The sequence below is a fragment of the Tachyglossus aculeatus genome, chromosome 2 (assembly GCF_015852505.1).
Source record: "Tachyglossus aculeatus isolate mTacAcu1 chromosome 2, mTacAcu1.pri, whole genome shotgun sequence".
NCBI classification, from domain to species: Eukaryota; Metazoa; Chordata; class Mammalia; order Monotremata; family Tachyglossidae; genus Tachyglossus; species Tachyglossus aculeatus.
Genome location: NC_052067.1, coordinates 9674688 through 9698739, shown reverse-complemented (window position 1 = coordinate 9698739; position 24052 = coordinate 9674688). Strand labels below are relative to the sequence as shown.

General features: G+C 43.1%; 1 non-coding gene across 1 annotated transcript; it reads left to right on the top strand.

Annotated features, from left to right (window-relative positions):
* Window positions 1–13077: 13077 nt before the first annotated feature.
* Window positions 13078–13215, top strand: LOC119924899. Its single transcript, XR_005449577.1, has one exon. It is a non-coding gene; the product is annotated as a small nucleolar RNA SNORA7 (small nucleolar RNA).
* Window positions 13216–24052: the final 10837 nt, after the last annotated feature.

Here is a 24052-nt window from a genome sequence, read left to right as displayed (position 1 = left end):
AAATATGTACAAGTAAAATAAAGAGTAATTCATTCATTCATTCAATCGTATTTATTGAGCGCTTACTGTGTGCAGAGCACTGTATTAAGCACTGGACAGGGCTTCTAATCCCAGCCGAGCCATTGGCCGGACACTTCCATAGCCTTAATGCACTCAATCACCCTGCCCCTTCTAGACTGTGAGCCCGCTGTTGGGTAGGGACCGTCTCTATATGTTGCCAACTTGTACTTCCCAAGTGCTTAATACAGTGCTCTGCACACAGTAAGTGTTCAATAAATACGATTGAATGAATGAAAGAATGAATACCTGATGTTACACAATGTCAACTGCTCATTGTGGGCAGGGAACATGTCTAACAACTCTGTTATATGGTTCTCTCACATATTCTCGGTAAAAAACAGTAAGCACTCGATATACATGATTGATTGATTGTGACCTTGGCCAAGTAACAACTTCTTTGTGCCTCCGTTTCCTTATTTGTAAAATTTGGATTAAATTCTACTCATTCATTCATTCATTCAATCGTATTTATTGAGCACTTACTGTGTGCAGAGCACTGTACTAAGCACTTGGGAAGTACTCCCTCCTACCTAGACAGTGAGCCTCATGTGGAACAAGGATTGGTTCAACACGACTATCTTGTATCTACCCCAGCACTTAGTACACTATTTGGCACATAAAGCATCATGCCTCAGTGGAAAGAGCACAGGCTTAGGAGTTCAGAGGTTATGGGTTCTAATCCCGATCTGCCACTTGTCAGCTGTGTGACTTTGGCCAAGTTACTTCACTTCTCTGTGCCTCGGTTACCTCATCTGTAAAATGGGGATTAAAGACTGTGAGCCCCATGTGGGACAACCTGATTACCTTGTATCTCCCCAAGTGCTTAGAACAGTGCTTGGCACATAGTGCTTAACAAACATCATCATCATCATCATTATTATTATTATTAATAATAAGTGCTTAATGAATATCATTATTATCAATGTTAAAACCCAGGTCTCCCAACTTCCAGTCCTGTGCTCCTTCTACTTACTCACATGATATCCCAGCAGCTGCATTGATCCCTCCCTTTCAAACTCCACTGGATTTTCCCTTCTTGCCTGTTTCTGTAGCTCTCTTGACTTCTGCGCCCTCCTTGCCTTGCCTTTCCCCGCATGTAGTAGTAATAGTAGAAGTAATATTTATTAAGCCCTTACTGGGTGCAGAGCACTGAGAAAAATACATGGTTGGAAATTACACCCCATCCCTGCCCTTTGAAGAGCTCACAAGCCATTGTTGCTTATTTCCAGTTGTTGTTAACAGGTCATGTATTACTTTGGGGCCCACCAGTGATGGTAATCTGCTGATGACTGGAATTCAATTGCTTTGCTTTAGGTAGTGTGCCCAGAGCACTTCAATGTGCAGTGTTCAATAATAATAATTATAATGGCATTTATTAAGTGCTTACTATGTGCTAAGCACTGTTCAGGCTACAAAGTGATCAGGTTGTCCCACGGGGGGCTCACAGTCTTAATCCCCATTTTACAGATGAGGTAACTGAGGCACAGAGAAGTTAAGTGACTTGCCCAAAGTCACTCAGCTGACAATTGACGGAGCTGGGATTTGAACCCATGACCTTTAACTCCAAAGCCCATACTCTTTCCACTGAGCCACGCTGCTTCTCTACTTGATCTACCAACTTTCCTGAGCCACTCGGTGAGACAGATTCTAAAATCGAAGATTTTCCCCTCTCCTCTGGCAGTCTCCCCACAGACCGCGGGCTTGGGAGTCAGAGGTCATGGGTTCGAATACCAGCTCAGCCACTTGTCAGCTGTGTGACCTTGGGCAAGCCACTTAACTTCTCTGTGCTTCAGTTACCTGATCTGTAAAATGGGGATTAAGACTGTGAGCCCCACATGGGACAACCTGATCACTTTGCATCCCCCCCAGTGCTTAGAACAGTGCTTTGCACATAGTAAGTACTTAACAAATACCACCATTATTATTATTATTGTTCTAAGTTCTGTGCAGGCAGTGAACACGCCTACCAATTCTATTATTTTGTGCTCTCCCAAGCATGTAGTACAGTGCTCTGCACTCAATAAGCGCTCAATAGATATCACTGGTTCACTGATTGATTTGGAGAGCCACCAACTGTAGATCTCTCATTGTCCTGAATTTCTAACCAGTTTTCTTGGGTAATAATAATAATAATGGCATTTATTAAGCGCTTACTATGGGCAAAGTGCTGTTTTAAGTGCTGGGGGGTTACAAGGTGATCAGGTTGTCCCACGTGGGGCTCACAGTTTTAATCCCCATTTTACAGATGAGGTCACTGAGGCCCAGAAAAGTTAAGTGATTTGCCCAAAGTCCCACAGCTGATAAGTGGCAGAGCTGGGATTTGAATCCATGACCTCTGACTCCAAAGCCCGTGCTCTTTCCACTGAGCCACGCTGCTTCTCTAGCATGGAAAACGAAGAAAGTCGGCACTCAGTGTACAGAGCCAGACGGGCTTCTATCTCCCGATGCCTGCCAAGACTTGAATTAGAACTCATGAATCTGTCTCCTTTCAGTTGCAGTGTTGTCGCCTCTCAAGCTAAACAAGCTGACCCCAAAATGTTAAGGATCCATTCTTCCAAGAGGTCACTGGAAAGAGCCTCGTATGCGAGACGTCTCATAGAGGATGCACTGTGTGGTGGAAATGCGTCCTAAAGAGCGCATTCGGGCGCTTAGGGGAAACCAACAAAGGAGACATAAATCTGGAGGATGGGAGATTTAGTCACCGGCCCGGCAGCTAACAGAGGTTCCTTTGATCGCCCGCACAGAGATCTTAGTCTCATGTCAAGGGAAATTTGCCAAAAACAATCAGAAAAGAATCTGCCAGGCCCTTCCAGGGGAAACATAAAGGCAGGCTCAGAGAGGGTGTCACAGCCACTCTCCCACCCCCAGAATCTCTCACACTCAGTTCTGTGAACTTGGGGCCATTCTGACGAACGCTCATTCACCACAGCCTCACCCCAAGGAGACGTTTGCCATTTTACCAAGTGCCAGTAACTGGCATTATAATCTCCGCAGGGTACGTGTCTCTGGCGCATCTTTTTTGAGCTGGGGTCACCTTTCATTCATTCATTCATTCAACTGTATTTATTGAGTCCTTACTGTGTGCGAAGCCCTGTACTAAACACTTGGGAGAGTACACTACAAAAACAGACACATTACCTGCCCACAAAAAATTCACAATCGGTTTCACAGGAGCAATTTTTCTTCTTGCAGGGCGTGGGAGGTTTTTTTTGAGCATATATATGGTATTAAAAATGCTGTCAGCCATGTGACACCACCAGCAAACATCCAGATTTGGGACATAATCATAATAATGATGACATTTAAGTGCTTACTATGGGCAAAGCACTGTTCTAAGTGCTGGGGAGGTTACAAGGTAATCAGGTTGTCCCACGGGGGACTCACAGTCCTAATCCTCATTTTACAGATGAGGTAACTGAGGCACAGAGAAGTGAAGTGAGTTGCCCAAAGTCACACAGCTAATAATTGGTGGATCTGGGATTTGAACCCATGACCTCTGACTCCAAAGCCTGGGCTCTTTCCACTGAGCCATGCTGCTTCTCTGTACTGTGACATGTACTGGGCAGACTGGGGCTCAGGTCATTTTAAGGAAGGAGTGAAATGGCCGATTGGAAGCAGAAATAAATTCAGTTGACCGATGGGTACAAAGGATTCAAGAACTTGCAAATAAGCTCTTATGGAGACCATTTAATTAATAAATGTGTTATTTGTTAAGCGATTACTATAGGCCAGGCCCTGTACTAAGGGAGCAGGAGACATCATCAAGAGGTCAGGAGCCTCGCTAGATTGGAACAATAATAATAATAATAATTGTGGTATTTGTTAAATGTTTACTATGTGCCAAGCACTGTTCATTCATTCATTCATTCAGTCGTATTTATTGAGTGCTTACTGTGTGCAGAGCACTGTACTAAGCGCTTGGGAAGTACAAGTCAGCAACATATAGAGACGGTCCCTACCCAACAACGGGCTCACAGTCTAGAAGGGGGAGACAGAAAACAAAACAAAACATGTGGACAGGTGTCAAGTCATCAGAATAAAAAGAAGTAAAGCTAACCGCACATCATTAACAAAATAAATAGAATAGTAAATATGCACAAGTAAAATAAATAGAGCAACAAATCTGTACAAACATATATATAGTTGCCGCAGGGAGGGAAAGGAGGTAGGGTGGGGGGGGAGGGGGAGGGGGAGAGGAAAAAGGGGGCTCAGTCTGGGAAGGCCTCCTGGAAGAGGTGAGCTCTCAGTAGGGTTTTGAAGGAAATTGGGTTGGACACAGTCCCTGTCATTCATTCAGTCATATTTATTGAGTGCTTACTGTGTGCAGAGCACTGTACTAGATGTCTGACGTGTTGCTCACAGTCTCAATTCCCATTTTACAGATAAGGTACCTGAGGCACAGAGAAATGAAGTGACTTGCCCAAGGTCATACAGTAGACAGGTGGCAGAGCCAGGATTAGAAACCATGCCCTTCTGACTCTGGGCCCCAGCTCTATCCACTATACCATGCTGCTACTCATGCTGCTTATTTAATTAAAACCTAGCCGGAGAGCAATTTAAATTACCCATTAAAACATCTTATAAATTGCCTTTTTCTCTGACCAAAAGAGGAAATTGGCTTTTTGCTATGTTATTGCCGGAGTTGTATTTTTCATTATGAAAAATGGATATCAGAGACGGGGTTCCCTTGGATTTGCATGCTCATGAAATTTTCAGTAGCAGAACAGAATTTTAAAATCTGGACTTTAATTTTGCTATTTCTAAATTTTGTTGGTAAAGATCACACATAGATCATTTAGGAGTGTGAACGCTTTACTATTCTGGAAAAGAATTGGAATGCACCTTCTATAATTCAGCACAAGCTGTATCTCAACCAATGGTATTGATTCATTTATTCATTCTATCATATTTATTGAGTTCATACTAGGTGCAGTGCACTGTACTAAGCGCTTGGGAGCATACAGTATAACAATAAATGGACACATTCCCTACCCACAATGAGCTTACAGTCTAGCAGGGGAATGGTATTTATTGAGCCCTTGCTCGATTTAGAGCCCTATATGCTATTTGCTTGGGAGAGTATAATACAAAAAGTAAACCCTATCCCTGCTATCTGAAGGGAGAACCAGGCCTGACACTTTTATAAATACAATGAGAAGGAAATGAATAGTTCTGGAATATAATTTCATTTATGAGTTTCAGTAGTGTTTTAGGGCTCAGTAAATTGAAGCAGTGGTGGTCTCTGCACTTTGCAATACCTCCTGGGTTTTTTAAGTTATGTTTCATAGACATTACGGATGGACCGTCAAAAACATCTTCAGAAAATGAGAAGCTTCTTCACTCTTTCCACCCTTCTGCCTCAGACAAGTAGCAGTGGATTGGGGGGTTTGGGGTCTTCCTGAACTTCATCGAATCTCCATCTGGGGTGGGAAGGCTGGGAGCAGGGCTTGTGGTTCCCAGACCAACAGACCCACATGACATCACATCATTTCTCCGGACACACATTGGGAAGCTGCGTGGCCCAGTGGAAAGAACACGGGCTTGGGACTCAGAGGACCTGGCTTCTAATCCTGGCTCTGCCACTCCCTCACTTCAGTTTCTTCTCCCGCTCCAGACTATGTTGTAAACTCCTTGAGAGCAGGGAACATGTCTATCAGTTCTGTTGTACTTTCTCAAGTACTTAGTATAGTCCTCTGTACACAGTACGCACTCAGTAAATACCTTTGATTGACTGATTGTTCTGGCCTTCACCCATTCTCTCTCTCTGCCCAGCAAACCCCAGATGAGGGAACTGAGGCCCAGATAAGTGGAGTGACTTGCCCAAAGTCACACAACTGACAATCGGCAGAGCTGGGATTTGACACCTGTCTATATGTTTTGTTTTGTTGTCTGTCTCCCCCTTCTAGACTGTGAGCCCATTGTTGGGTAGGGACCATCTCTATATGTCTCCAACTTGTACTTCCCAAGTGCTTAGTACAGTGCTCTGCGCACAGCAAGCGCTCAATAAATACGATTGAATGAATGAATGGTCTATGCTAAACTCTGGGGCCCAGATCAACTTCATAAAGTGCAATTAGTGCAGATCTCCCCACTTGTTAAAAGAATCCAGTCATTACCCGTTTTTCTCCTCAGAAACTTCTGACCTCTGGCTTTAAGGCTTTCCCTCATCTTAACCAGCCTCACCCCCGCCTGCATTCGTCCCAGACTTCTATCATCTTTACTGCCTTCGACCCATCAATCCTATCCTGCCATTTGCCTGACATTCCCTCCCGCTTCAAATCCACCACAACACTGTCTCCCCATTTTTCAAACCCTCCTGAACTATCACCTTTCCCAAAAAGCTTTTCCTCACCAATTTGCCCCTCCCAAATACTATTAACCCAACAACCACCCTTAGGCATCTAAGCCAATCCTTGTCTTGTCTTATGCCATCGAGTCGTTTCCGACCCATAGCAACTCCACGGACACATCTCTCCCAGAACAGCCCACTCTCCATCTGCAATTGTTCTGGAAGTGGATCCAGTGAGTTTTCTTGGTATAAATACAGAAGTGGTTTACCATTGCCACCTTCCGCGCAGTAAACTTGAGTCTCTCCTCTTGACTCTCTCCCATGCTGCTGCTGCCCAACCTGGGTGAGTTTTGACTTGGAGCAGATGGCCTTCTACTCCCTAGCCCTGCCTAAGCTAAGAATGGAATGGGTAGGCCTCCCCTTGACTCTCCCTCCCTTACCCGAGGCTGGTAGAGTACTTAAAACTCTCTAGGCATGCCCCAGAGAGGGGGAAGCCAATCCTTAGCACATGTATATATCACCACTCTTAATATTTAAGTACATTGTAATCCAGGTACTCTACTTTCATTCATTTATTTATCCATTTACTCCTTATGCGACACTGTGGCTTCTGCCAACTGTATCTCTCTTTCTTCCCTTCTTCGTGAGCTCATCCTGAGGCCCAATTGAAGATTAAACGCTTAGTAGTAACAATAATAATAATAATAGCATTTATTAAGTGCTTACTATGTGCAAAGCACTGTTCTAAGCACTGGGGAGGTTACAATCAATCAATCGTATTTATTGAGCACTTACTGTGTGCAGAGCACTGTACTAAGCGCTTGGGAAGTACAAGTTGGCAACATATAGAGATGGTGGTCCCTACCCAACAGTGGGCTTACAGTCTAGAAGACTGTTACAAGGTGATCAGGTTGTCCCACGAGGGGCTCACAGTCTTAATCCCCATTTTACAGATGAGGCAACTGAGGCACAGAGAAGTTAAGTGACTTGCCCAAAGTCACACAGCTGACAGGTGGCGGAGCCGGGATTTGAACCCCTGACCTCTGACTCCAAAGTCCGCGCTCTTTCCACTGAGCCACACTGCTTCTCTGTACAGTGCTCTGCACACAGTGAGCACTCATGTGATTGAATGAATGAATTAGGAACACTTACGAATCAGCTCTGAAGGGGAAAGGAAGACTGTTTATTTCCATTGTGCAGAGAAAGGAGTGAGAATTCTGAAATCTAAATATCAAAGGGAAATGACTTCCTTAGGGTTGTAGTTACCGAAAGGAAAGTTTCCAAGTGAGTAAGAGGCAACATCTATTGACAGGTTCCTAGGAATAAACAATAGAAGGGATAAAAATGATGATATAGGAAACAGATAATGAATCACTGGTAGTGACTAAGAAAGCAGATTATTTATTCAAAAACTCCAATTGTCTAATGGCTCAGTACCTATTTGTTTATAAATGAAATTAATAATGTTGTACATAGTAGTCTACAGGGCTGGATTACAGTGCATTTTTGATCATTCTTCATTCATTCATTCATTCAATCAATCATATTCATTGAGTGCTTGCTGTGTGCAGAGTACTGTACTAAGTGCTTGGAAAGTACAATTCAGCAACAAATAAAGACAATCGCTGTCCACGACGGGCTGGTCATTTGCAAATCCCTGGAAAATTCTTACTTCTTCAGATTCTTAGATATAATAATAATGATAGTAATTGTCGTATTTGTTAAGCACTTACTATGCACCAGGCAATGCACTAAGCCCTGGGGTAGATACAAGATAATCAGGTTGGACGCAGTCTCTGTCCCTTGTGGGGCTCAAAGTCTCAAACCCCATTTTACAGGTGAGGTAACTGAGGCACAGATAAGTGAAGTGATTTCCCCAAGGCCACCCAGCAGATAAGTGGCAGAGCCATGATTAGAACCCATGACCTTCCAAGCCTATGCTTTACTCATTACACCATGCTGTTTCTCTGTGTGTCCCAGGATAATGAGCCCCTCACTCGCTGTTGTTTCTTTTTCTCTGTTTCATGCTTGACCGATCTGCCTTGTGAGCACAGTACAATGGAAAGAAAAATAACACCATTGGGTTCTCATTGACCAAGACCCAGTCAATCGATCAATAGCATTTACTGGACATCTATCATGGGCAGAACACTATTCTTAGCACTTAGAACTCGAATACATGACCCTGCTCTCAGTAGATTTACATTCATGCTGGGGACCTAGGAATCAAAGCTCCTGTGGTCTATTAAACTTCTGCAACTCTGGAAAATACAACATGTGCCCTGTGGAACAGAAAGATGAGCTTCCCTCTGCCTCACTTATGTTTTCTCAGTTCCTGGTAGGTATGATGATGATGATGATGATAATGATGGTGGTGTTTGTTATTCATTCATTCATTCAATCGTATTTATTGAGTGCTTACTGAGTGCAGAGCACTGTAGTAAGCACTTGGGAAGTACAAGTTGGCAACATATAGATATGGTCCCTACCCAACAATGGGCTCACAGTCTAGAAGGGGGAGCCAGACAACAAAACAAAACATGTGGACAGGTGTCGAGTCATCAGAGTAAATAGAAGTAAAGCTAGATGCACATCATTAACAAAATAGAATAGTAAACATGTACAAGTAAAATAAATAGAGTAATAAATCTGTGCCAACATATATACAGTTGCTGTGGAGAGGGAAGGAGGTAGGGCGGAGGGAATGGGGAGGAGGAGAGGAAAAAGGGGGCTCAGTCTGGGAAAAAGGGGGCTCAGTTATGCACTTACTATTCAACTGGTACTTCCCAAGCGCTTAGTACAGTGCTCTGCACACAGTAAGCACTCAATAAATATGATTGAATGAATGAATGAATGTGTCAAGTGTTGTTCTAAGCACTAGGGTAGATACAAGTTAATCAGGTTGGACACAATCCCTGTCCCACACGGGGCTCACAGTCTGAACATCCATTTGACAGATGAGGTAACTGAGGCCCAGAGAAGTGAAGTGACTTGCCCAAGGACACACAGCAGAAAAGTCGTGGAGCCAAGATTAGAACCCAAGTCCTTCGGACTTTCAGGCCCGGGCTCTATCCAGTAGGCCATGTCACTTCTGAGTTGGAGCAGACTGACTCTCCAGGAGGTCTCTACTTCTGGTGCCCCCGAAATCCACTTTCTACACAAGCCTAACAAATGTCTGTGACACGTGTGCTTTTGGGAGCAGAGATTCAGTGCCCATTCTGCTGGTGGGACCGTCGGTTGTGCATTGCCAACTGCGAATCCAAAAGACACTATCATCATCATCAATTGTATTTATTGAGCGCTTACTGTGTGTAGAGCACTGTACTAAGCGATTGGGAAGTACAAGTTGGCAACATATAGAGACAGTCCCTACTAGGTACTCTTGCTCACATACCCAACCAAGGAAACAGAGTAGTCTACTTGTAATAATAATAATAATAATAATAATGGCATTTGTTAAGCACTTACCATGTGCAAAGCACTGTTTTAAGCACTTGGGGGATACAAAGTGATCAGGTTGTCCCACGTGGGGCCCACAGTCTTCATCCCCATTTTACAGATGAGGGAACTGAGGCCCAGAGAAGTGAAGTGGGTTGCCCAAGGTCACACAGCAGGCAAGTGACAGAGCTGGGATTTGAACCCATGACCTCTGACTCTCAAGCCTGGGCTCTTTCCACTGAGCCACGCTGCTTCTTTATTTGCACTGCGGACAGCACCGTGAAGTTCAGCACATGGACAGTCTGTCTTTCTCAATAGCCATGACATTAAATAAGGCTCCTAATTTATTATATAGTACATACTGTCTGACAGAAATTGTTCCTAAGGGTTCTTTCCATTGAGGTATTTCACGCTATCCATCGCAGGAATTGCAGCCAAATCCTTCCATTCTGTCACTTCATCTCCCAGAAGTGCTTGCAGGGCATAAGCCCCACAGCACCTCTGTACAAATCCCTCATTTATTCATTTTTTTACTAATGTCTGCTTCCCCTTCTAAACAGAGCAACATGTAGTCAGGAAATGTGTCTACCAACTCTGTTGTACTCTCCCAAGCACGTAATACAGTTATTCTGCACATAGAAAGTTCTCAATAAATATCATTGATTAACTGATTAGCTGGTATTAATGATGTGTATATATCTACCATTCCATTTATTTATAACATTGCTATTGATGCCTGTTTACTTGTATTGATGTTTGTCAATACAGCAGTGTCTGAATAAAGGGACATTAATATGCCCCTGTCTAGGTGGATGTGTGCGCTTTGTATATCTCTTCAGCACTTTCTGGAGTTTTAAACAAAGTCTTTTGGTTTGTTCTTGGGAAGCACTCAGATCAATTTCCTTGGGCAAATAAATGTCCAATAAACATGTCTAGAGGTTTAAAATGTGGATAGGAACTACTTTGTCATTTTTTATGAAACACCAGCAGACATCAACGATTAGGATCTGCTGTAACAAAATCCTTAGAGCCATGGAAAGTGGAAATGCATTACATTTTTGAACCTTTTTGTTTAGCTAAACTACTGCTAATCTGTGGTCAAAGAAAACCTTTTTTTGTTGCCCGGACCGCCGATGTGTGGATTAAAATGCCCTCTGTGGCTAAAGATCTGTGTGTTTGTGATCCAGCTGGTTTCTATCTGAGAGAGACAGGGTTGCCAGATGTCTTGGGTAGGGATGAGACCTTTATTTTATTACCTTATCTGGCTTCGGGAAGACAAGGTTTTGAGTGGCATGGGCAGGGTAGCCTAGGGCTCTGAGAGCTCACCCCTATCCATTCATTCATTCAATCGTATTTATTGAGTGCTTACTGTGTGCAGAGCACTGTACTAAGCGCTTGGGAAGTACAAGTTGGCAACATATAGAGACGGCCCCTACCCAACAATGGGCTCACAGTCTAGAAGGGGGAGACAGACAACAAAACAAAACATGTGGACAGGTGTCAAGTCATTGGAATAAGTAGAAATAAAGCTAGATGCACATCATTAAGAAAATAAATAGAATAGTAAATATATACAAGTAAAATAAATAGAGTAATAAATCTGTACAAACATATACACAGGTGCTGTGGGGAGGGGGAGGAGGCAGGGCAGGGGGGATGGGGAGGAGGAGAGGAAAAAGGGGGCTCAGTCTGGGAAGGCCTCCTGGAGGAGGTGACTCAATCGATGGTAACTGTGTGTCGATGAATATGAGATACTGCATTGACCATCTGGGAGAATGCAATAGCAGTAAAACAGTACAGAATATGTGTTTCCTACCCTCAAAGAGTTTGCAATCTAATGGGGAGACAGACAAAAATATTATTATTATTATTATTTTTAAATGGTATTGGTTAAGCACTTACTCTGTGCCTGGCACTGTTCTAAACGCTAGAGTAGGTACAAGATAATTAGGTTGGATACAGTCCCTGTCCTACAAGGGGCTCATGGTCTTAATCTCCATTTTCCAGATGAAGTAACTGAGGCCCAGAGCAGTGAAAAGAAGTGAAATGACTTGCCCAAGGTCATCCACAGGGCAGATGGAGGAGCCAGGAATAGAGCCCAGGTCCTTCTGACTCCCAAATCCATTCTCTATCCACTAAGCCACGCTAGCCAGAAGGTGAGGGAGGAAAAATGTCGTTACCCCCCACTCCTCTCCCAAATAATAATTATGATGTTGGTTAAGCACTTAGTATGTGTCAAGTGCTCTTAGACCAGTATTTTGCACATACTAAGCACTTAACAAATGCCATCATTATTATTATTACAAGATAATCAAGTCAGACACAGTGCCTGTCCCACATGAGGGTTCTATTTATTTTTATTAATGATGTGTATATATCTACCATTCCATTTATTTATAACATTGCTATTGATGCCTGTTTACTTGTATTGATGTTTGTCGTCCCCCTCCCCCCCTTCTAGACTGTGAGCCCATTGTGGGTGGGATCGTCTCTATTTGTTGCTGAATTGTACATCTCAAGCACTTAGTACAGTGCTTTGCACATAGTAAGTGCTCAATAAATAGGATTGAATGAATGAATGAACAAGCCAGAGGGAGACTAGGCAATGAATCTCCATTTTGAAGATGAGGGAATTGAGGCACAGAGAAATTAAGTGACTTCCCTAAGGTCACACAGCAGGCGATTAGCAAAGCAGGGTTCAGAACCCAGGCCTTCTGATTCCCAGGCCAGAGCTCTTTCTACTAAGATGCACTGCTTCTCAGGTATCCAAATTCAATCTACTAAGGGTCCCACCAGTCGTTTGGAATAGAATGTGGTCCATGTGGTTAAAAGAGTGAAACCTGGTTAAAAAAGAGTTAACACCAGAGATTCTGATGGGCAGAGTCTTTCGTCCAGTTCTTAAGATTTTAAATGAAATAATAAGAAATTAATTACATAGATTCATCAAAATGTTCCAGTTCTCTGATGGGTTTGTCAATCAGAAATCCATTACTACGAGAGGCTGATGGGTCGAATAAACCCCTGAAGGTTCCACATTAAAGGAAAGGCTAATTAAGAGGATCTTAAGACTGTAAATCCGTACCTGGCTCCCGCAGTAGGCTGTAAACTCCTCAAGAGCAGGGACTGTGCCTATTTATTCTGCTATAGCCTCCTGAGCACTTCTTAGGGTTCTCACTAAATACAACTGTTGGTTTGCCTGGGGAGCCAGGAGGAAGATAGTCACAGAGAAACTTTCACCTTTCATGGTAAAAGTTTCTACCCAAAGAATCACTTAATGTAGTCTACCTGGACCCCTCTCAGGGTCACATCTGGAGAGTTTCCAGTCCTCTACCAGTCTCTGCTACAGGAGGGAGAGTCAAGCAGAGGTCTACCCATTCTATTCCTAGCTTGGGTAGTGGCTAGCGAGTGGAAGGCAATCTGCTACAAGTCAAAACTCACCCACGCTGGGCAACAGTGGCATGGGAGAGAGAATAATAATAATAATAATAATAATATTTTTGGTATTTGTTAAGCGCTTACTATGTGCCAAGCACTGTTCTAAGCACTGGGGGAGATACAAGGTAATCAGGTTGTCCCACATGGGGCTCACAGTCTTAATCCTCATTTTCCAGATGAGGTAACTGAGGCACAGAGAAGTTAAGTGACTTGCCCAAGAGGGCAGAGACTCGAGTTTACCGCACAGAAGTCGACAGCGATAAACTACTTCTGTATTTTTACCAGGAAAACTGTATGGATACACTACCAGAACAATTGCAGATGGAGAGAAGGGCGTTGTGGGAAAGATGGGTCTGTGGTGTCGCTTTGGATCGGAAACAACTCGACAGCATAAGACAAGTCTGCAAGGAAGACAGGTCAAAAAGGAATCTTGAAAATAGTGAAGAGGAAAATGGCTACTGCCTTGTCTTTCCTGGAAACCATATAACCCTTTAAGATGATGTGGGCTGCCATCACGTTGACCATAAACTGGTATTTTGAATACTATCCTTCCTTGCATTTCACAGTTTATTGCACCCCTTTTCTCTTACTAGGAGGGTGAGTATAGCACTATGCCAAACACTAGACTTACAATAAATTCCTTTGCATAGTTTCTCAGCCCTGAAGTCTCTGTGACTGGACAAGGCTTATTCGTTGTCCTTTTCATTCATTCATTCATTCAATCGTATTTATTGAGCGCTTACTGTGTGCAGAGCACTGTACTAAGCTCTTGGGAAGTACAAGTTGGCAACATATAGGGACGGTCCCTACCCAACAACGGGCTCACAGTCTAGAAAGGGGAGACAGACAACAAAACAAAACATGTGGACAGGTATCAAGTCATCAGAACAAATAGAAATAAAGCTAGATTCATTCATTCATTCAATTGTATTTATTGAGTGCTTACAGTGTGCAGAGCACTGTAATAAGTGCTTAGGAAGTACAAGTTGGCAACATATAGGGACGGTCTCTACCCAACAATGGGTTCACAGTCTAGAAGGTGGAGACAGACAACAAAACAAAACATGTGGACAGGTGTCAAGTCGTCAGAACAAATAGAAATAAAGCTAGATGCACATCATTAACAAAATAAATAGAATAGTAAATATGTACAAGTCAAATAGAGTAATAAATCTGTACAAATGTATATACAGGTGCTGCGGGGAGGGGAAGGAGATAAGGTGGGGAGGATGGGGAGGAGGAGAGGAAAAATGGGGCTCAGTCTGGGAAGGCCTCTTAGGGAGACTGCATCACCACCACTATCATCACCATCATCATCCTCATCATTGAAAAGCAGCATGGCCTAGTGGATAGGATCCTTCCTGTTTCACGAGCCTGTAACGTTGGCGTTATCTTTGACTCCTTTCTCTCACTCAACCCATGTATTCAATCCATCACTAAATCCTGTCGGTCCCACCTCCACAACATCATTAAAATCCACCCTTTCCTCTCCACCCAAACTGCTACCATGTTAATACAATCACGCTCTTCCGCTTTGATCACTGTTTTCAGCCTCCTTGCATTCATTCATTCAATTGTATTTATTGAGCACCTACTGTGTGCAGAGCACTGTACTAAGCGCTTGGGAAGTACAAGTTGGCAACATATAGAGATAGTCCCTACCCAACAACATGCCTCCTGTATCTTCCCACTCCAGGTCATACTTCACTCTGCTGCCCGGATCATTTTTCTACAGAAACATTCAGGACACGTTTCCCCACTCCTCAAAAAACTCCACTGGTTGTCCTTCCATCTCCATATCAAACAGAAGCTCCTCACCATTGCATTCAAAGCATTCAACCACCTTGCCCCCTCCTACCTCACGTGGTTACTCACTTACTATAACCCAGCCCTCACACTTCACTTCTCCAATGCTAAGCTTCTCACTGTACCTCGATCGCATCTAACTCACTGACAACTCCTCGCCCACATAATAGTAATAATGACAATTGTGGTATTTGTTAAGCGCTTACTAGGATAGATACAAGCAAATTGGATGTGGCACAGCCCCTGTTCCATATGGGGCTCGCAGTCTCAATCCCCATTTTACAGATGAGGTAACCGAGGTACAGAAAAGTGAAGTGTCTTGCCCAAGGTCCCCCAGCAGACAAGTGGCAGAACAGGGATTAGAACCCATGACCTTTTGATTCCCAGGCCCATGCTCTATCCACTACGCTGTGCACATCCTCTCCCTGGCCTTGAAAGTTTTCCCTCCTCAAATCCAACAGACAATTTATCTCCCCCCGTCAAAGAATTATTGAAGGCACATCTCTTCCGAGAGGCCTTACCTAAGCCCCCCTTTCTTCTTCTCCCACTCTCTTCTGCATTGCCCTGACTTGCCCCCTTTATTCATTCCCCCCCTCCCAGCCCCACAGCATATATGTACATATCTTTAATTTATTTACTTATATTAATGCCTGTCTCCCACTCTAGACTTTAAGCTCATTATGGGCAGGGAATGTGTCTGTTTATTTTTGTATTGTACTTTCTCAAGTGCTTAGTAAAGTGCTGTGCACACTGTAAGCACTCACTAAATACAATTGAAGGAATGAATGAATGAATGAGAGAGCACAGGCCCTGGAGTCAGATGGACCTGGGTTCTAATCCTAGCTCTACCACTTGCCTGCTGTGTGACCTTGGGCAAGCCACTTCACTTCTCTGTGCCTCAGTTACCTAATCTGTAAAATGGGGATTGACTGTGATCCCTATGTGGGACAGTGACTCTGTCCAACCCCTTTATCTTGTATCTACCCCAGCCCTTAGAACTGTGTCTCTCACACATAGAAAGCACTAAATAAATACCACCATTATCATCATCATCGTCTTCATCATCTTTACTAATTGAGACTGTCATCAATGTCAGTCAAATTGAGGCAGAGAGCTCAAAATGACTGCCTCATTTTCGCCATTCCCACATAGACAGTAGAGGCACAAATGCAGATACTACAAACTAAATCAATCAATTACTCAGTGGGTATTTATTGAGTACATATTGTGTGCAGAGCACTGTACCAAGAGCTTGTGAGAGTACAACAGAGTTGGTAAACATGTTCCTTACCCACAGGGCCCTTGCAGTCTAGAGGAAACCATAAGAACATAAGCCATGCCACCACTGTTGCAAAACCAATGATCCATCCAACACAACAGTCTGCTATTAACAAATAAGGTTTGAAGGAAAACCGATATGGTTATCCATTGACTTCAAGCCAAAATAATTTCCTGTTGCCTTGATAGCACTGGTTACCCAATATACATTCAAGTGCATCCTGATAAAAAATATAATGATAGTTGTGGTATTTAAGTGCTTACTATATTCCAAGCAGTATACTAAGTGTTGGGGTAGATACAGGAAAATCAGGTCCCAAATGGGGCTCACAGGGTAATAATAATAATAATGATGATGACATTTGTTAAGCGCTTACTATGTGCCAAGCACTGTTCTCAGTGCTGGGGTAGATACAAAGTAATCAGTTTGTCCCATGTGGGGCTCACAGTCTTAATCCCCATTTTACAGATGAGGTAACCGAGGCACACAGAAGTTAAGTGACTTGCCCAAAGTCACACAGCTGATAAGTGGTGGAGCCAGGATTAGAACCCACGACCTCTGACTCCCAAGCCCAGGCTCTTTCCACTAAGCCACACTGCTTCTCAAGTAGGAGTAAATAGGAGGGAGAACAGACTGCGAGCCCACTGTTGGGTAGGGACTGTCTCTATATGTTGCCAACTTGTACTTCCCAAGCGCTTAGTACAGTGCTCTGCACACAGTAAGCACTCAATAAATACAATTGATTGATATTGAATCCCCTTGTATGCAGGTGAGGGAACTGAGGCATAGAGAAGTTTAGTGCCTTGCCCAAGACCTCAAGGCAGGTAAGTGAAGGAGTCAGGATTGGAATCCAGGTCCTCTGCCCGACCTGGGTCATGCTCTTTCCACAAGGCCATGCTGCTTCCACACATTTCAGAATCCATTTTACAGAAAGACAATTTTTTTTTCCATAGGTGTCTAAAAACACTCTTATTTGGCAAAGAAAGTAACTTGAGGTTTGATGGAATTTTCTAGTTCCAGATTTGAAACCCTGTGTGAATTTGGGCTTTAAAATGCCTTCATTGGTCAGTCTCATACTTCTTAATGTCTCTATTTCAAATACAAATTCTTCCCAATTTAAATGAGCACTTGTCTTCAGCAGAAGTTTGACAAAATAGATACATATGGACATGAATATGAATTTTAAATTTAAACGAAGTGGCACAACCATCCCTATGTAGGGCCTTAGAAGTTATCTGATCATCACCCATAGTTGATGTTGATTTACCGAGGAATATAACAGGGGAAGAATTAAAACAATCATTATTATATTGACAGCTTTTATGAGTATCTTTGAGCTTCCTCCTTCCTCTCCCCCCAAGTCCCCGGCCCTACCTTCTTCCCTTCCCCACAGCACCTGTATATATGTTTGTACAGATTTATTACTCTATTTATTTTACTTATACATATTTACTATTCTATTTATTTTATTTTGTTAATATGTTTTGTTTTGTTGTCTGTCTCCCCTTCTAGACTGTGAGCCCACTGTTGGGTAGGGACCGTCTCTATATGTTGCCAACTTGTACTTCCCAAGTGCTTAATACAGTGCTCTGCACACAGTAAGCGCTCAATAAATACGACTGAATGAATGAATTAATTCTACAATTCAGTGAACTGTTAACTCCATATGTCAGTAAAAGGTCATAACTGAAAATGATATTGTCCTAAATGAATGCATTTTGTCCTAAACAGGATAACAGTTACAATTAGAATTAGAATAGCACTTAGTGGGACTGAAAGATACTGGAAGCAACAGATCTAGCTGGAGAAGCAGCTGGGGAAGCTGGAGAAGCAGCGTGGCTCAGTGGAAAGAGCCCAGGCTTTGGAGTCAGAGGTCATAGGTTCAAATCCCGGCTCCACCAATTGTCAGCTGTGTGACTTTGGGCAAGTCACTTCACTTCTCTGGGCCTCAGTTCCCTCATCTGGAAAATGGGGATGAAGACTGTGGGCCCCACGTGGGACAACCGGATTACCTTGTAACCTCCCCAGTGCTTAGAACACTGCTTTGCACATAGTAAGTGCTTAATAAATGCCATTATTATTATTATTATTATCTATGTTTTATAGGTTGGGTAGGCTAGGCAACACAAAGTAATGACATTATAAGTACACATGAAAGAGAAGTAACATGGCATAGTGTATAAAGCACGGGCCTGAGGGTCAAAAGGTCAGGGGTTCTAATTCCACCTCTTCCACTTGTCTGCTGTGTGACCTTGGGCAAGTCACTTCACTTGTCTGGGCCTCAGTTCCCTCATCTGTAAAATGGGGATTGAGACGGTGAGCCCCCCATGGGACAGGAACTCTGTCCCACCCGATTAACTTGTATCCACTTCTAATTAGCACTTCTAATCCTCGCTCTGCCACTTGTCATCTGTGTGACTTTGGGCAAGTTACTTCATTTCTCTGTGCCTCAGTTACCTCACCTGTAAATTGAGGATGAAGACTGCTAGCCCCACGTGGGACAACCTGATTACCTTGTAGCTACCCCAGAGGTTAGAACAGTACTTGGCACATAGTAATTGCTTAACAAATACCGCAATTAACTATTATCGTTATTATAAAAGGTCTTTTTTAGAGAACCATGTCCTGTTCCCCCTTCCTCCAAGATCCACTGTGTTTCCTCGCAGTAAACACAGGAGCTGAATCTAAGCGTAGGACTTTCAGGGCAGAAAATGAGGCAGCAGGCAGATGGGGTGTTTGAAATAAAAATATGGGGCATAAAGACTCCTGGGGTTATATCAGTACCAGCCGGCAACAGGCCAACTGAATACCAGACTGTCCGATAGAAAACCAGATGAATAGCCACTCTAATGATAATGATATAATTGTAAGGTTCATTCTTTAATTATCATTGATTTATCAAACCTAATAACGTTGGCTTTTCACTATCACAAAACTGAGAGCTATTTACTATAAGGCAGGGAATGTGGCTGCTAATTCTCTTCTATTGCACTGTCCCAAGAGCTTATTACAGTGCTCTGCACATAGTAAGTGCTTAATAATAATAATGATAATAATGGTATTTGTGAAGCACTTACTACGTGCCAAGCACTGTTCTAAACACTGGGGTAGATACAAGGGAATCAGGTTGTCCCACGAGGGGTCCACATTCTTCATCCCCGTTTTACAGATGAGGTAACTGAGGCACAGAGAAGTGAAGTAACTTGCCCAAAGTCAAACAGCTGACAAGTAGCAGAGTTAGGATTAGAACCCATGATCTCTAACTCCCCATTCCGTGATCTTTCCACTAAGCCATGCTGCGTTATCAATAAATACCATTGATTGATTAATTGTGATTTAGGAAGGCTGCACAATATTTGAATGTGCCAAAATGTCCAGAAAGGGTATTGAAATTCCTTGGCTCACGATTAAAGCTTCCTAATTTGTATACATTTCACTCAGCCTGTCCTGGTATGGTAAGGAAACAGCACTGTCATACTCAGTTTGATTTCCATTCTGCCACTGGCTTCATCAAATCATTGAAATCTTCCTTATTTAGTGCCCCCATCTAAAGATTCTAGCTAGATGGTAGCGTCCTTTAGACCAGGGATCATCTTTTTTTTATGGTACTTTTTTTCTGGTCAGGTTGGACACAGTCAATGTTCCACACGAGGCTCACAGTCTTAATCACCATTTTACAGATGAGGGTAACTAAGGCTGGAGAAGTAAAGTGATTTGCCCAAGGTGACACAGCAGACAAGTGACAGAGCCAGGATTAGAACCCAGGGCCCTGGTTCCCTGGCCCATGCACTTTTGACTAGGGCAGGCTGCTTCCCAAACTGTCCATCTAAACTCTTAACACAGTGCTCTGCACAAAGGAGGCAATCACTACTGATTAACTAATCAATCAATCAATCAATTTTATTTATTGAGCACTTACTGTGTGCAGAGCACTGTACTAAGCGCTTGGGAAGTACAAGTTAGCAACATATACAGTCCCTACCCAACAGTGGGCTCATTTAAAGCATATTAATCCACTCTTCACCAATCAACTCTGCGCACCAATCCCTTTATTGCGCTTGGATTGACACCCTTTATTCACTCCTCCCTCAGCTCCACAGAACTTATGTACATATTGTAATTTTTTTAATTCAATCATATTTATTGAGCATTTACTGTGTGCAGATCACCTTATTAAGAGCTTGGGAGAGTACAATATAACAATAAGCAGACACATTTCCCGCCCACAGCAAGCTTACAGTCCGGAGGGGGAGACAGGGTTTAATAGAAATAAATAAATTACAGATTTGGTCTTGTCTTATGCCGTTGGGTCGTTTCCCACCCTTAGCGACGCCACGGACACATCTCTCTCAGAATGCCCAGCTCTCCATCTGCAATAGCTCTGGTAGTGGATCCAAAGAGTTTTCTTGGTAAAAATATGGAAGTGGTTTATTATTGCCTCCTTCCGCGCAGTAAATTTGAGTTTCTGCCCTCGACTCTCTCCTGTGCCGCTGCTGCCCAACACGGGTGAGTTGTGACTTCTGGCAGATTGCTTTCCACTCACTAGCCACTGGTCAAGCTAGGAATGGAATGGACAGGCCTCTGTTTCTAGACTGTGAGCCCACTGTTGGGTAGGGACTGTCTCTATGTGTTGCCGACTTGTACTTCCCAAGCACTTAGTACAGTGCTCTGCACACAGTAAGCGCTCACTAAATACGATTGATTGATTGATTGATTGACTCTCCCTCCCGCAGCCAAGACTGGTAGAGCACTGGAAACTCTCCAGTTGCAACCCTGAGAGGGGGACAGATTCGTCGAAATAAATAAATTACAGATTTGGCCATGAGTGCTGTGGGGCTGGGAGTGGGGAAGAATAAAAGGAGCAAGTCAGGGTGCAGGTGAAGGGAGTGGGAGAAGAGGAAAGGAGGGATTTGTGAGGGAAGGCCTCTTGGAGGAGATGTGCCTTCAATTAGTACAGTGCTCTGCACACAGTAAGCGCTCAGTAAATACGGTTGAATGAATAAGGCTTCAAAGCAGAGGAGAGCCATTGTCCGTCAGATTCGAGCAGGGAGGGTGCTCCAGGCCAGAGGCAGGAAGTGGGTGTGGGGGTCAGCGGTGAGACGGAAGAAATCAAGGAACAGTGAAAATATTAATGTCTGCCAGCCCCCTCTTGACTGTACCCTCCATGTGGGTAGGGAATGTTTCTGCAAACTCTGCTCTACTGTACTCTCCCAGCACTTAGAGCTCAGTAAGGGCTCAATACACACAATTGATTGATTGATTGATTGATCTGTGACAGAATGTCCTTAAGCAGAGAGCATTAGGAATGGAGAGATTTCAGGCAGACACATTTGAGAGAACCAGCCTCAGTTTTGCAATAGCTCTTTATACAGGCCTGAAGAAATGCTGACTTATTTCACCTGTCAGACAAAACCACCATTCATCAAACACACTCTGGTTAGGCCCATTGTCTGCCATCTTGGTTTATTTGGATTATTTGATGTTTTATCTCCATATCTCTCTGCCTCCTACTACAATAGTGTGTTCTGTTGGCTTCTGGGAGATCAGACAAGATACCCTGGGTGGCTCACTGCAACCCATCACCATTACTGGAAAAACAAATCAGGAGAACATACTATGGTGAGATACACCCAGCCCCAACCTACAAGTAGCTCTATGCAAATAGCTGTCTACGGATATGGCTCATTAGATTGTTGAAGAGGGAGCGGTGGGTATTTGGTATTCCCCGGGTGTCTGCCCAGCCCTGTAGAGGAATTCACTGCTTACCCCAAATGAGGAAGATGCTCTAAATATCTTCCATCTCACTCATTCAAACAGGTTTATCAAAGGGTTTTGTCTTTAAGGTTTCGACTCTTGGGTGCCCAAACCATGGAAACATGAGTACCAAGGAAATTATCGTGGAAATTCCAGACTCGGATGAAATGTATTATTGGGCAATCATTGGGATTTTCAGTATTTATTCAATCTTATTTATTGAGCGCTTACTGTGTGCAGTAAACTAATAGCTATTACAGTAATAGCTAAATTTCTGGATAAGATTGATTTCCCAATAGTAGGGTCATCTATGAGGCATTAAAGAAGCCTCCTTTCTATTCATTCAATCATATTTATTGAGCGCTTACTGTATGCAGAGCACTGTACTAAGCGCTTGGGATGTACAATATTAGTAGGTCTTATATGGAACCTCCTTAGGAAGTGTTGCCGACTTGTACTTCCCAAGTGCTTAGTACAGTGCTCTGCACACAGTAAAAGTGCTCAATAAATATGATTGAATGAATGAATGAATGAATGAATGAATGAATGAATGAAAGTGAGAAAAAAATTGAGAAAGAGAAAACTGAGATTTAACTGCCTCAGCTTTAGCCCCCATTTTGCATTGTGGGTTAGTGGAACAAGCCCGTAAGACTCTATTCTCCATCAACAGCCACTTCCTCCAAGAACTCATTCAATCACTCAGCTTCAACTACCATCTTTCTGTGGGTGATTATGCCCAAATCTACCTTTCCAGCCTTGACCTAGACTTCTAGACTGTGAGCCCACTGTTGGGTACGGACTGTCTCTATATGTTGCCAACTTGTACTTCCCAAGGGCTTAGTACAGTGCTCTGCACACAGTAAGCGCTCAATAAATACAACTGATTGATTGATTGATTGACCTCCCTCTACTTGGATGTCCTGTTGGAGATTTCCTGCTATCACCAATGTGCTGCAATCTTCTGGGAAGAGAACATGGCTACCAACTCTCTTATACAGCACTCTCCCAAGAGCTTAATCCAGTGTTCTGCACACAGTAAGTGCTCAATAAATATGATCAATTGATTGGTTACCATGTCCAAATCAGAACTCCTGTATTCCCGAAACTGTCTGTCTCCCCCTCTAGTCTATGAGCTCACTGTGGGCAGGGAATGTGTCGGTTATATTGTTATGTTGTACTCTCCCAAGTGCTTAGTACAGTGTTCAGCACACAATAAGTGTTCAACGTGTATAAATGACTGACTGACTCTGTAATTTATTATAATAAATTATAATATTTATTATATTATAATATTATTATAATTTATTATAATAAATCCCTGTCTCCCCAATTAGATTGTAAGCAGGAATTGGAAGAGGGCAGGGACTCTGTCTACCACCTCTACAGTCCTGTCCCAAGAGCTTAATATGATGCTCCACACACTATTTGCATTCAATAGATAACCATAATTGATTGATTGAGTCAAAAGACCTGGGTTCTAATCTCATCTCTTCCACTGACCTGCTGTGTGATTTTGGGCAAGCCTCTTGGGACCCCAGTTCCCTCATCAGTAAAATGGGGAAGACACTCCTGCTCTGAAATTCCTCTGAGATGGTAAGCCCTATGTGGGGCAGAGACAATATCTGATTACATTCATTCATTCATTCAATCATATTTATTGAGCGCTTACTGTATGCAGAGCACTGTACTAAGCACTTGGGAAGTCCAAGTTGGCAACATCTAGAGACGGTCCCTACCCAACAGCAGGCTCACAGTCTAGAAGGGGGAGACAGACAACAAAACAAAACATATTAACAAAATAAAATGAATAGAATTTATTACATCCTTTGGCACCTACCCCAGCACTTAGCACATAGTAAGCATTTCACTAAGAGCAGAATTATAAAAAAATACCTTTTTGAAGGCCCCGATCCCACTTTCCACTGAGGAAGTTAGCACTTCCATATAGCTTGGGAGAATTTCTCTTCCATAGGTCTGCCACAAAAATCAGA